Source organism: Pongo abelii, chromosome 7 (genome assembly GCF_028885655.2).
Source record: "Pongo abelii isolate AG06213 chromosome 7, NHGRI_mPonAbe1-v2.0_pri, whole genome shotgun sequence".
Classification (NCBI taxonomy): Eukaryota; Metazoa; Chordata; class Mammalia; order Primates; family Hominidae; genus Pongo; species Pongo abelii.
Genome location: NC_071992.2, coordinates 147,514,900 through 147,530,772, shown reverse-complemented (window position 1 = coordinate 147,530,772; position 15,873 = coordinate 147,514,900). Strand labels below are relative to the sequence as shown.

Genomic DNA, 15,873 nt, shown 5'->3' with positions numbered 1-15,873 from the left:
TACAATATTTCTTTAAAATTTTATATGATTCAATTTAGTCAAAGGAAGAGAGAGGCCATCAAGATCTGAAACAAAAAAGCTGTATTTATTGCTTGCTAAACAAGAAAAAATTGTACTTGCAAGACAGTAACCCCAAACAACACAGGAAAGGAAATTATGTAAGCATTTGGGAAGTGTTCAGTTCCATCATCAAAGTTCTAAAGAGTGTACATTGTGACACAATGTGTGTTGAAGATCACCTTGTCCTCGCCATTAACTCTCCAGTATCATCTACTGTGCTGTCATTCTCTCTCACATGGCCTTTGGTCATTGGTTCAGACAGGTCAGCATTACTGAACATAAGCCTCTTCTATATACTCCTGGGTCAATCTTGAACACCCAAGAATTCTGTTAACCCCCTGCCAGTCCAGGACATGAGAATCTGCAAAGCTGACTGACACTGTATCAACTAAAACTTGTCATCCTACCATCCTGGTAGAGACCTGCAACCTTCTTCAGCCTCTACCTAGGAATCCATCTGGGGCTTGTGTGCCTCACCTGGCTTAGTCCAGGAAGCGTAAGATAAAGTTCCTTTTACAGGAACTCATCAAGGTCTAACTAAACTCCACTGCTTCCTCTTAAAATTTATTCCTCTCGTCAGAGAAATCATTCTTAGAATAAGAGTGGGAGCAGAAAAGACAGAGTATCTGTGCCTAATCATTCAGTTTTCTCTCAAATTTAGTATATGTCTACAGTACTTTCTGCTTCCCAAAGATCCTAATGTTTATGACTCCAAAGCCAAGAAAAGCCTATCTTATTTTTGTTATCTACATTCTCTCTGTCATGTTCCTTCTCTGAGGCAATGAACAGAGAAAGGTAAGGATTAAGGATAGCTAGATACAGCTCTACTCCAATAGGGAGAGGAGAAAGGACATAAGGAGAAATGGTAAAATAGACAAAGATCACTTAATATTTCATTTTTAATTTTTTTATTATAATTTATATGTGTACACAGAAGATGTGTATATTTATGGGGTTCATGAGATGTTTTGATACAGACATGTGATGCATAATAATCACAGCATGTAAAATGGGGTATCCATCCCCTCAAGCATTTATCCTTTGTGTAACAAGCAATACATTTATACTCTTTGGTTGTTTTTAAATGTACTATAGTCTATAGTGACTATAATAACCCTGTTTTGCTATCAAATACTAAGATCCCTTAGCATTTCAAAATTTTTATTCTGCCAAATTTATTCAGTTATATTATTTATTGTTCACTATTCTATGTATATTATTTACTTTTATACTAAAGTAGTTTTCAACATTTTCTGTCCAAGGCCCTTAAAACAGATCTTGATTTTGGCAGTCAAGGCCAGAATTTGTAGTGATTATATTAAAAATCAGCAATTATTTTTCTTGATCTAATAAAGATTGTATTAAAAAAATCAGCTCATATGTTATTACAGAAGGCATACTGTATTATATATTTCTATGTGTTATAAATGAGCTCATTTATTTATTCATTTGATAAATATTTTGTACACAGAATTACAAGGAAAGTTCTATGATTGGCCCTGAGGCAATGAAGAGAACAAAAAACAGGAAATGCAAAGTCATAGACATCAGAGATTACAAATGGAGGTAACACAAGGATTAAAACAACAAATAATATGTAACTGTTGACCTAGCCTCCTTGGGGTTTAGTAATAATAATATGTAACTGTTGACCTACAGTCATTCAGGCTCTGGAATAATAATATGTAACTATTGATCTAGTGTGTAGGGAATGTTCAGTTGGAGCACTACTGTCATTCAGAGGAGGAAGATATTACATCAGTCTTAAGGCAAGATCCATTTAAAGAGGTAAACTTTGGATCTTGAAAAACAGTGGAAAAAATATGGATATATTAGAGAGTAGGAGAATTTTAGGGGAATATCCTCATGATATTCCCTTAATATGGTAGATATAGTAGATATTCCTCTACTATATACATAGTAGAGTCCCCATGTATATTTCTATTTTGTAACTCTTTTTATAGTCATAACATGCATAAATACATATATTTTTCTTTTAACTTAAAGTATGCCTCTTTCTCATTAGCTTGTAGATGCAGAGAAGGGAAGGATTGGATCAACTTCATTTACCACTGCATCCCCAACAGACAGTGCATAGTAGGTGCTCAGTAAATATCTATGAACAAAAGAGTGAGGGCAAATGCCAAACAGACAAAATTTCAGATCAAACAAACATAAATGTTAGAGAGAAAGTAGTGGTGCTGAAGCTATGTGCATAAAGGTGTTAGTAGTAAGAAGAATAAAAAAGAATTTTGGAGCCACATCATGGCATAAAATGAAAAGTTGCAGCCTCTGTATTTTATTCCATAGGCTTTAAGAAGCCACTGATGCTTTGAGAAATGGCATGAGTAGAGGTGTTTGAGAGCTGTGTATGTTAGAAAGATCACCTTGGTTAGAAAGATCACCTTGGCTGCACATAAGATCTCAATGGGATGAGGGCAAGCTCAATGGTGGATGTAGGAGAGCATTATATTTCCAGGCTTGGGGAGTGGAGTGGTGAGGCAGGTGGAGGAGGACCCAAAAGACTTCAGAGGGAGAAATTACAGGAACTAGTAACTTATAGAAATTACAGGAACTAGTAACTTATAGAATGGAGGAAGAGTTAGAGATTATTCCAAGGGTTTAGTTTGGCTAACGAGATGGTGGTAGGACCATGCAAATAAATAGGGAACACAGAATCAGAAAATCATCCCTATCATCCTCCTTTCCCAACAAGCCCAATGCCCTTGGTCTGTTGAATAAAATCCAGACAAGTATCATCTTGCATAGAAACTCAGGACACCTTAAACCAGATCTATGTATCCTGATCCCAAGCCAGGGATAAGACTCCTTACTACTGCACTTCCATCCATCTTAAGCCTTACCATTCCAAGTATGACTTTTCCTAAAGTAATAGAAAGTATCTTTGTGTATAGGAAAAGCATAATTTTTCCTCTTAGCTTTTTTCTTATTTTGACATACTTTCAAATGTACATGAGTTTCAAGAATAAAAGAAGTCTCATATACCATTCACCTAGATTCTCCCAATGTTAATGTTTGCTTTCTCCTTGTCTCTTCTCCTTCTCTTCCCTCCTCCCACATAATTAAATCTATTTTTTTCTGAAATGTTTGAGAATAACTCATAGACATGTGCTCCCTTACCCTGAAGGAATTCAGCTTGTAGTAGTGAAAGACAATGATAAATGGTACTTACTAATATAATTATATGGTCTTTCCTAAGCTAGTGTCTTTGTTTTCCTTACTCTCCCAGACAACTGTGTCTTTGGAACAAAGAGACAAGAAGACTATGCTAAGACAATACTAGAAGTAAGGATTATAAATAGACAGGAAAGCCTTTCTTCCCACCTATTGGATTAGATGTCCCATTCGGCATCTCTGCATAGCTTGGTTGAATACTCTTTGGTAGCCCTTATCACATTAGCAACTTTTGCTAATGGAATAATTCTGCATTTACCACAGAGCCTGACACACAGTTTGCAATCAACCAACAATACACACCTATTGAAAGAATGAAGCCAAGTCCTGCTCTGCTCTTAACCTTTGAGACACTAAGGGAACTACATGATTGCTTAAGACCAGACAATACTAACTAAAGCTTGAACCATAAATCCTAACCCAGCATTCTCCCTTTATCAAAATGATTTAGTCACAACATGGGGCTTTTTTCGACTAAAATAAATCCTCCAAAGTCTGAGTGAAAATAGACAAAGAAGCAAACTTATTTCTACTTTTCCTCTTGATAAGTAGTTCACCACTATCACGGTACATCAGAATTTCCTGGGATGCTTTTTAAAACACAGATACCTGATATCTGAACCCTGCCACCAGAGATTCTAGAGTTTCTAATTGAATTGTCTTATTGTAGCGTCTATATCATCTTTTTTTCTGTTGTCATTGCATAGTGCTTTGTTTTTTATTATCAGTTCGTCTTTCAGAATGGTTCTGTGGTGCTGCCACCACTATCTCTCAGCTTTGCTAAATTATTCCATGGTAACAAACAACCTCCAAAACTCGCAGGCTTGCAACAGTAGAGGTTTATTTCTCTCTCATAGTATCTGTCCACATGGGTCAAATGTGACTCCTCTCCCATTCTCTTCACTGCAGGACTCAGACTCAGACCGACAGAACGTCCCTCTCTGGGACGTTGCTGGTCTCGGGGAAGAGCTACTACATGTTGCCTTATGTGAACGTCCTTTGCACACAATGAAACCTCAATATTAACATTTTTAAAATATCATCATTGCTAGGTATTCAGCCAACTATCAGAAATACTATTACCAGAGGTAGTCATACAAAAGAACTACAGCAGTGGATCTCAAAACACAGACTTTTCCTTCCACTGTGCCATCTCAAGGTGATCCATTTTTCTCTTTTCACATCACCATGTCTGTGTGGATATGACAGATTGCATCCCATAGAAAAACTACACACACAAAACAAATCTTCAAAATCCTGGCTCTTTTTTCAACTTCTAATGTTCCAACATATTTCAAAACTACAAAGAGAAGCCCAATATTTATTTAGCGATGATATTTCATCTGCTTCTCTCACTCTGCTTCATACTAAAATTAAAAGCTGATTGCCAAGGTGTCCAGGTACTATGGAGATTGGAAACATAAATAAGATTAAGGTCTAAGAAAGACAGCATGGCTGAAAGAGAAAGCCAGAGAGAAAAACACAAAATCATGAGGGTGGGAGGCAGGAATATCAGCCCTAAAAAAATTCTTCAGGAAAAGAGATAATTCAAACTTGTAGACATACTTCTTAAATACAGCCAAATTCAAACACGACCCACTTGGAGGTTTTGGCAGTGTTTTTTCTTGCTCTGAGAAAAATGTCTAGATTATCAGAATCTTAATTATCAGAACTATCTAAACATAAGAAGGCAGGGAGACCAAAAAAGGCTCTGTTTGATTTTTAATGTCACCAATGATAGCTGGGCAGACCCTAACAGCAATGAATTGTTGACCCCATATATGACACCACTGTTTGGGAACCCATTTCCCCAAATCTGGCCATAATAAATGATTAACAATTATGATGTTAAAAGGCAGTTAATCAATATGCAATACAGACTGCAAACATGAACTCCCATCTGAAGGTCTCCCATTCGTGCCACAGTACGGCAAAGCTAAAAGAAAGTTTAAAGATTACCTTGTCCAATCCTTTCATTATATATCTGAGATGTCTCAAATGCGAGCAATAGATGTAATCTTCCCAGCAGGCAGCAGCATACCAGTGGCGGGGCTAGATTTAGAACCCAGACCCCCACTTCTTTTATACTCATTAGGTTTCAGTTAATGCATTGAAACAAACTGAGAAGGATCAGGAGGTGAGACACGAAGACAATTATGTTAGCTGTATCATAGACTAAAACTTTGTGTGATGAGTACTCAAACTGGCTTAGTAACACTTCTTTGAAATGAACTTAGCCCCTAAAACTGCAGACTTTCCTTGTAGTGGGTGAAAGATGCTCCACTGAAGTAGAGAGAGCAGGTCAGAAAGCTTCCCTTTGCAGACAGACAGATCCCAAAGGAAACCCAGAGTAAGGTAAGCCATTCCTGCTGGGTTCCTTCTTCCAAACCCACCAATAAAATATGGTCAGTCCTCTTCTGGTTGAAGTGGAGATGCAGAGATATAAAAAAGTTGGGGCAAGAGGCCAGGGACATCATTCTAAAGGAGATCCTTTCATAGAAAACATGAGAGCAGGAGAAAGAACTCTCCCTAACATTTCAATTCCCTAACATTTTCATAATTTATAGAAAATTAACATTTTTTAATTATAGAGCTCAGTCATCAACCCAGGATCTTCCAAGGCGTTATATCTTATAAGGGGTTATAAGCCAACCCCTTATAACAGAAGATCAGCAATCTATCAAATCATTCCTGCCTCCCTTTTCATGAAGTCCCTCCTTCAGTATTAACCATTATACCTCGTGGTATCCTTCTGGTAAACTGAATATTTTTCCCCCAGAATGGGTCAGACAGCCCTACAGTATGCCAGATAGATATAAGTTAAATTAACTCCAAGGCCATGCTGTACCTAATACTAGAAATTTATGTTTTATTCTACCAAATTATGCCCTGCCACTTTGTCCAAAAAAGCTCATCAGAGGTTCTGTAATGAGATCAAATGACAACCTAAATGGTGCTCCAGCTCTCAAATATTGGAAATGTAGAGATGTTACAGGTATAAGCCAACATGTCCAGCCTAGAAGGATTCTTGATCCCTTCATTTCTATAACCTGGGCTGTCATACTATAATAAATATCTTTCTGATAGGGTCTCAGATTTGTATAAGTCCAATTCCAAATCTCTCATGAGCTCCCCTTTTTAAAGAATCCAAAGAATTAATAGGGCTAAAAATATTATTTTGGCACTTACTTCATGACCAGAAAATTAGAAAGCATAAAGTCTCAGTCTCCAAATCACTTAACCCAAGTAAAATGTTACTCTGGTACTTAATTGCCCCAGGGAATAGCAGAAACTCAGAAGTATCTGAAGTTGAGAGCATTGCGGATGCTCATGACTAGAATGCTGGTCAGTCTATTTAAGCTATTAAGAGTCTATAGACTTGAGCGGAAACTTATTTAGGAGAAATCTACCATCAAGTATTAATGGTGTATTTGCCATACCTGATGGGGGAAAATGTCTCACTAATCTACTTTCCTTTTTTTTTTTTTTTTTTTTTTTTTGAGGCAGAGTCTCACTCTGTCACCCAGGCTGGAGTGCAGTGGATTTATCTTGGCTCACTGCAAGCTCTGCATCTTGGGTTCAAGCGATTCTCCTGCCTCAGCCTCCCTCCCGAGTAGCTGGCACTACAGGCACATGCCACCACGCCCAGCTAATTTTTTTGTATTTTTAGTGGAAATAGGGTTTCACTGTGTTAGCCAGGATGATCTCGATCTCCTGACCTCATGATCTGCCCGCTTCGGCCTAATCTACTTTCTTAAAGGGCTGCACTTATGAAACTCCTGCCTTTCAGGAAAGCAAGGACATACCCATCTGTGGAAGCCCCTGTTAATTCAAAACCTCTTAACACTCTTGATCATGTTGAGCTCAACATTCCTGGCACCCAGGACAATGTCAGTACCACAGCCTTCACATTATCTTTGTGAGCAAGCACGTTCATTTCTGAGATGGCGCTGTTCCTTCTTGCAATGAAATTCCTTGGGTCATAAAAAAAAATCTGCCTTCTAGACTTCTCCTCATTCAAACATTTGTTTCTGTTAAAGTCACTCAGTATATTCTAGAACTAAGGCTGCTATTGATGCTTTGGAAATGTTTGTTCCAGGGTCCTGGTAAGGATCACTTCTTCTTCCATGAGCTCCTCAAGACATTGTCTTTGTTCCTTTTAAATGATCCTGGTCTTGAATAGAAGTTCTTTCTGCTACATCCTATTTTGCTGCAGTAAACTATGCCTTCAATGTTTCTTTTTCCTCTGTTCTGCTAAGTCTCACAGGAACACTTAACTGAGTTTCTAACTATTCAATCTGCTTCTTTGGCATCTTTCCTTCTCTAACAAATAGAGTTCTACTATTTGCTGTAATTAAATGCCTTTCTTCTTTCCCTTCTCTGCTTTTTTGGTCAAGATATTTATTTGTCCAGTATTACACTCTTAATTTTATCTTATAGGATGTTTCCCACAATGTGACATGTAAAATAAATAATTTCTTGGTGTGCCAAAAGCCTCTCCCATTTCAATAAGTCTTGTCCATTATTATTTCTTGAGTTGAAGCATCCAAACCAGGAGATAATTTTCCATCAGACTACATCTAATGTAGGCTGGACTTAATCATCATTATTTTGCTTAGATTCCCTATGTGTTGTGGTAGAAAGAATCCTAAAATAGTCCCTAAGATATCCTACTCTAATCCCTGGGACTGTGAATAGGATAAGCTATCACACTGGGGATTATGCTACATTACATGGCAAAAGGAATTCTGAAGATCTAATTAAAATTATTCATTGGTTGATACTGAGTTAATCAAAAGGAAGATTGTGCTATCATGTAATTAATCTAATCATTTAACTGTGAAGAGTTATCTCTGGATGGTAGCCTTAGAATCATAAATCCAAAATTAGATTAAATGTAAAAGCAGCTAGTTCACCTATAACATCTAGGTCACTGTGAAGTTGATCCAGAAGTTCCTTTGCATATGTTCTGATGATTTCTCTTGTCTGTCCAGACTTTCTGGATCACTCACATGTCTCTCCCAGTCTTCAGGGGATTCTTTATATGGTCACCGCTTAGTGAGTGCCAGCACCCTGGCACGTGAATTCCAGTCTAATTTCCAAGATCTTTCCTCTTTTCCTTTATTATATTTCATTGTACAACTGTCATGTTTTCTGATCTAAGAACAACCAAAATATTCTAAGGCCCTCTTTCAGAGCAATTATACCAAGATGCAGTTACTTTTAATTTTATATCTGCTTATCATAGTCCTTAACATCAATTTTTCCTTTTATATCTGCCTTATTATTTTTCTAAGACATCAACATTTCTTCTAGGGTAATCTGTTTTTTGTTTCTGCTTTAACACACTCTTCCTATACTTAATTTCCATTTTTCTACTGCTATTGTCCAGACAATAACACTAACGCATACTAGTCAATATATTCTAGTTCTTCCTTGATTTTCTACATAATCCCTTTGTGGTAAATATTTGAGGCACAGGCAGCCTTTTGAGTTACCTGATTAACCTCTGGATTTTCAATAATTATCTCTAAGAAAATAGTTTATTCTTTTTTACAGTGAAGATCTCTCTTTATTTTGTTTGCTGATAAAATATACCACCATTCTGTAGACAAAATCATTTTATCTTGGGAAACTAAAGTCATAGTCAGATGCTTCAAAATGAACAAACTCTATGCCAACTTGACATCATGCAGTGGTATGTAACTATCAGGAACCGGCAGACAAGCTCATATTTGTAAGAAGTTAGGACCTTCAGGTTCTTCCTTTGGTCTTTAGTGTAGCAAATGGAATTTAGAGCCACAAGTTTAAGGCTGCCTGCCTAGGCCTGACAATAACAGTTTAAAGCAAGAACTTTACACATTAGGGCTCTGCAGTACAAGTGGAACATAGCTAGCTTTATAGTTTTGAAGTCCCAGTTGCAGATCTGACTCTTGGCTGAGGATCTCGGGAAAAGCAGACATTTTGTACCACCCATCAAGACCAAAAGGTTCTAATCTCTGTCTCAACCTTGCCTGAAATACTAAGGCAAGCCACATCTGAATGCTTTAAGACCCACTTAAAACAGCCCAAAATGAAGATCTAAATAGCCATCATATTCCTACGGTGTATGATTATTAAAATTCCACCTTGCTTGTATAATAAAACCTACTCATTTGTAGACAAAGCCTCCAGAAGGACCAAGTACACAACTGTAAAACCGAAACCAGTCCCATGGTACAACACAGATCACTACAAATTAGTTAAGATCCCCCATGGATACCACAAGCCAAAGCTTTGGGTCCAACGCCATGCTCCTGTGTTGCCAGAAGTCAGGGACCCCGAACAGAGGGACTGGCTGGAGCCATGGCAGAGGAAACATAAATTGTGAAGATTTCATGGACATTTATCACTTCCCTAATAATACTCTTATAATTTCCTATATCTGTCTTACTTTAATTTCTTAATCCTATTATCTTCATAAGCTGAGGATGTACGTCACCTCAGAACCCTGTGATGATTGTGTTAACTGTACAAATTGATTGTAAAACATGTGTGTTTGAACAATATGAAATCAGTGCACCTTGAAAATGAACAGAATAACAGCCATTTTAGGGAACAAGGGAAGATAATCATAAGGTCTGACTGCCTAAGGGGTCGGGCAAAAAGAGCCATATTTTTCTGCATGCAGAGGAACTATAAACAGACGTGCAAGTAGGAGAGATATCGCTAAATTCTTTTCCTAGCAAGGAATATAATAGGAAAAGAATTGCATTCCTGGGAGGAGGTCTATAAACGGCTACTCTGGAAGTGTCTGTCCTATGCGGTTGAGATAAGAACTGAGAAACGCCCTGGTCTCCTGCAGTACCCTCAGACTTACTAGGACTGGGAAACCCCAGCCCTGGTAAATTTGATGTCAGACCAGTTCTCTGCTCTCGAACCCTGTTTTCTGTTAAGATGTTTATCAAGACAATAAGTGCACCGCTGAACATAGACCCTTAACAGGAGTTTTTTATTTTGCCCTTTGCCTTGTGGTCTTTACTGGCCTCAGAAGCATGTGATCTTTGTTCTCCTTTTTGCCCTTTGAAGCATGTGATCTTTGTGACCTACTCCCTGTTCGTACACTCCCTCCCCTTTTGAAATCCCTAATAAAAACTTGCTAGTTTTGCAGCTCAGGTGGACATCACGGACCTACCGATATGTGATGTCACCCCCAGCGGCCCAGCTATAAAATTCCTCTCTTTGTACTCTTTCTTTTTATTTCTCAGATCAGCCGACACTTAGGGAAAATAGAAAGAACCTATGTTGAAATATTGGGGGCGGGTTCCCCCGATACTCCTGACCAACAAATCCTCTATCCTCTACCTTTTATTTTACCCTTAAATATTATTTCTTATCTGTGTTTAAGATTATTTGCTTTCACCAAATGACAGATATTGGTAGTCAATAAATAATACCTCACTCTTTTCTAATTATGGAGCCAACTGATAACTGGATTCAAGATTGGAGAAATGAAAATCAAATATCAGCTTCACTATGATAAAAGCTGTTAATAGTTATTAATATGATTTCCATATAGAACCAATGGGCTTACTAACACTCTGAATTTAACTTAACTCCAAATCACTGTTTCCCTCTTTGGGCATACAAAGTCAGCCTCCACTAAATTGGTGCATAATGGAGAAAATAGACTAGACGGTTCCTCTTTACAAACAGGAACATCCCAAAAAGAAGAATCAGAATGAACTGAGCAATTCACTAGTCAATTAAATTACTCTTTCTTCTCTGAAGGTGGTGGTAAACAAAGAGGCCAAGGTGTTGCTGTAATGGGGGATCGTCCACATAAAAACATAAAGCCAAGGAGGAAAGAGGCTTACCACTGAACAGTTAGAATCTTGGCTCAATTTTGGGTGTTGCTAAAGAAATTAAGTCAATCATATAGATGCAACCATGCTAATTAATTATTAAATGCTACTCTTTATATAAAATCAAAGATATAAAGAATTAAGAAATTATCCAGTTTAATCATTAATTTATTGATTCATCCATTCATTCCTTTATTCTAGCAAAATTTATTGAAGGCCAACAATATATATGACATTGTTCAATCCCTTCTTTTGAAAATGAAGAAACCAAGGACTAGAGTGGTAAAGCAGTTTGACCAATATCACGCAACAAATCGGAAACAGAGCCTAGAGTGAAACCCATTCTTCCAGGCATCCTGGAATGAGCGGACATTAAAATACATGGTGTGGGGCGGGTCACATTTGAAATGCTGAACTCAGTTCTACCAACCTCCAAGAAGTTATTGACAATGACCATGACCTAAAAGGAAAAAACCAGAGTAGCAAGAGAAAGTGTGGAAAATATATCATGTGAGAAGTGAAAGAAAGTACGCTGTGGTGGAAAAAATTTGTTCCCCAATGTCAGATGACCTGTTTTCAAGACACAGTTTCACTCACGTGGACTTGCCATAACTTTGGTCAGGTCCCCCCATCTTCCCAAGCTTCCATTTCCTTCTCTATAAAATTAGGGTGATAATAAAGTCACTGCTGTTCTCACAGAATTGTAGTGAGAATTATAGATGATGATGAGCCAGGATGATTTATGTAAAGCTGATGTGAAGTTAGACATTTATTATTATTGTTGTTCTTGTTATTAATATTTTAAAAACAATAGAATTGAGAATGTTGAGTCAAGAGACAGTAAGATCAAGTAGAGCCATGGATATTTGAGGTACTGTCTCTCAAAACAAAGGGAAAAAATGAATAAAATATCTGTTTGTTTGGTACTTTTCTAAATTATTATTACAAACTCACAACTAAATAGTGCTGTGGTTATTGTGATCCTAACTATGCAGATGAGGAAAATGAGGCTTCAGAGAGGCTGTGAAATTTGCCCAAAGGAGCATGGTGAGGAAGTAGAGGAGACAAGGCTTAGATGGACTGGAACTCCATCTTCTCTCCCTGCACCACAGTGCCAATCAATATACCCTAAAACACAGCACAGCTGGGAGAGCAGATCAGAGAGGTGGAGAATGAACTGGGATCAAACTTCAATTTTCCTGGCTGGCTCAAAACATAGCTGCTTTCCATCATCAAGGCAAAGAGCAGTGTGAGAGGGGTGTGAGCTCTAGAATAAAGCTCCTTGGGTTTGCATCTGGGTTCTGGCAATTACTTGCTATATGGTTTTAGGCAAAATAATCTGTCTATGTCTCCCTTTTCTCATCTGAAAAATGGCAATGATAATATATGATCTTTTCAGGCCATTATTATGTGAGAACATGTGAGATAATGCAAGTAGGATGCTTGCAATTGCATGGTATAAATACAAGCATTATGCTGAACTCTTTGCCAGAGGAAATAGAATGCAGTATTTTGTTCTCAGGTCCAAGATTGGGAGAGAGATTGGGTCAGGTAACATTCAGGTTCCCTTCGAACTTTTAGACCCTAACTACACTTTTCTTTCCGTCTACCCTATTTATTGCCAGCCAAAGTCCTCATGGAAGAGTCCTATAGCCCAGCAAAGTACTTCACTCAACATTGATTTTGATCATAGCAAAAGGAATTTGGAAAATAACATCAAAGTGCTAGGTACAAAAATTGATTTTTAAAAATAGGTACACTAAAGCCACTTCAGAGAATTTGCTGGCATAGTTCAGATATTTAGGGATTTTTCTGCCTCTTCTTTTAAACTGATCAAACATTTATCACAGTGTCCTAAAAGGCCTAGATTCCAGGAAGTCCATACTGAGGTAAAAAAAAGGTTACAGCCAGACAGCATGCTGTCACATCTTGATGGCAGAGATCAAACTTCTCTCAGGGTATGAGGAGGGGACAAGTCTTAACAGGCAGTTTTAACTGTAGGATAAGAATAAGCAAGGTGGCATCATTTTCCAAGTCCCACTGATACTGGGTGAAAGTGACAGAAAAACCAAACTGTTTCCCTATCCCCCACGTAACTCAATGTTAACATGGCTCTAATTGAATTAAGGATAAGTTCCTATTTGAGGTGATACATACTTTTGGTTTATTTTAACTAATTTTTTAAAAATAAAATTAAAAATAATTTTAAAAATAATTGTAGCAATGGAGGGGTGGGGATGGCCGCTCTTACAAAATATTGATGAGAATGTGAGATACATCCTTTTGAAAGGCAGTATGACAATATTCATGCATCCACTCCCACAATGTATTTTGACCCTAAAATCCCATTCCTAAAAACGTTATTAAGCACGTAATAAACATCAATGTGTATGATCAATGCAGCTTTGTATGTGACAGCCAAAAATCAATGGAAAAAGAAAGGTTCAGAAGTATAAAACCACTAAAATAAATTATGATATATCAAATGGAATACTAGCTGGTTATCAGACTGAAGATTTAGGAAAAAAGTAATGACAGGAAATCATTATAAGCAATTGTCAAGTAAAATGAGCAGGTTATTAGAGAGTGTGAGCTGTATAAGTGTAATTGTGTGCATTCATTTACATAGAAAAAATAAAACCTAGAAAGATGGATTACTAAAATGTACACAGTGGTTATTCGGAGATAGTGGGATTCGGATAATTTTTATGTTCTTTTTCATGCTATCATGTATTATCCAAATTATTTCAAATAAATTTCACAATAAATATCAATTCACAACAAGAAATAAAATCAATAACCTATTTTAACAAAGGTTGATCTGCTACTACTTTTTATAGGCAAAGAAGACAAATGGAGATTTGCAGAAGAAAATATCATATGGGTTATCCTGGTAGTCTCCAGAGAATTAACTGAGTCATCCACATTATTTAGCTTCATCACCATCCTTCATGTGACAGGAAACAGAGTTTTGAAGTCGAGGTAATAATAAAAAGGCCCCAAATCACCTCTGCTACTTATTGACCATATGATGTTAATTTTGCTGAGCTTTAATTTCCTCATTTGTAAAATAAAGATCAATAGTTCAAAGCTTTATTGTGAGAACTCATTGAGAAGATAATTTTGAAAGCACTTGAACATGGCCTGTTGATAACTGGACCTTAATACATGCAAGATGCATTACTATATCATTCACTTATTTTAAAAATGAGTTAAAAACATTAAATGAGATAAGGTCTGAGATGCAATTATGTGATAGAGTACACAGAAAGTGAGCACCCACTGAAGGTTGGCTCTCTCTTCTGCTCTTTTTTGTCTGCACCTGAACTTTATTCCCTTCTCAAGCCTCTGCTCTCGCTTTCCTTTCAGGACATAAGGCAGCATCACCAAATGCTCTCCAGGAGAGTTGCTACCTCTGCCAAAGGCAAAAAGGAGATAGGGAAGCTGCCACAGCATCTGTTGGTTCCAGGAAGAAACTACCTTACCTGCGGCCTGGGGATAGAAGGATGACACCTCATCTAGTTACTTTATGCATGGCAGTTCTGCACTAGCAAAAACTCAGAGGCCAACCCCCAGACTGGAGCCTGCAATGTTGCTACATAAAACCCAGTGTTTCCATGACTGAGCTTGCCAGCTGCAACAACAATATCAGCAGAAAGATCGCTTCTGATCAACTTCTCCTTCCAAATCTCATGTGAGTGCAAATGCTGGCAGAAACTCAATTTAACCAGAACCCTACTTGTAAGGGAGTCTGGGAAATGTAATTTTTAGATTACTAGTTTTACAAATATAAATATGTATGGAAGGAGGTTGGAATGGAGGTTGAGTGCTGATCTGCCATATCCACATCATATCTCCTTTAGACTCTGACACAACAGGTGGCCTTTCCCCGAACCCTATGCTTTAGAAGATCCTGAATACCACAGATGCACTATGAGTAAATTTATAAAAACACATTTGTGCTCCTATCTCTTGGGAACCTATATTCAACAATGGCACAGCACAACCCATAAACTAAAGCATCAGCTCACAGACATTGTTCAGGCCTCAGAGAAGTGTTTCTCAAGATCACTTACCACATATTCTTGAAAGGAAAGATGGCCAAGTCCAAATTCCATGTAAATTTGTGAATGGAGCCACTTCAGACTTTGGGGGTGGACAGAACTTTGCACAGAAGACCTGAATAGTGAAAATATTTGGGAAAGAGAAAAGATAAAATTACTACCTTGTGAATTTTTTCCTCTCATGAATAATTTTTTGGCATTATTAAAGCCCCAGATTTCCAGGAATCTCAAACATCCATTTTTCTTGAATCATTTTATATTACAATTTGTGGTTTGGAAGGTACTCTACTATTCAGAATAATTGCACATACCAACTGAGAAACATTTCAATATTAAACCATGCACTTCACTCTTAAAATTGTATATTTTTAAGCTTAAGTATAACGTGTTTAGTATTATCTCAGTTCTTTACGTTGGCAAGTTGGTGATCATTGAATGGAAGACATGTGAATACGTTATTTTTATAAATATATTTAATAAGATTTATACACATAAAATAATTATATTTGAATAATTTTACTGAAATTTTCATATTAATTCATTTTAATGATATTTCATATTTGTATTTTAATAAGCAATATTAAATATTGTATAAGCCAGGTATGGTGGCTCATGCCTGTGATCCCAGCACTTTGGGTGGCCAAGGTGGGAGAACGGCTTGAGCTCAAGAGCTTGAGACCACCTGAGCGATATAGTGAGATGCTCATCTC

At 37.3% G+C, this 15,873-nt stretch overlaps 1 long non-coding RNA gene across 1 annotated transcript; it reads left to right on the top strand.

Annotated features, from left to right (window-relative positions):
- The first annotated feature begins 252 nt into the window (after positions 1 to 252).
- On the top strand, positions 253 to 15,384 carry LOC134761877 (uncharacterized). Its single transcript, XR_010141033.1, has 3 exons — positions 253 to 322; positions 13,940 to 14,081; positions 14,469 to 15,384. It is a non-coding gene; the product is annotated as an uncharacterized LOC134761877 (long non-coding RNA).
- The last annotated feature ends 489 nt before the right edge of the window (positions 15,385 to 15,873 follow it).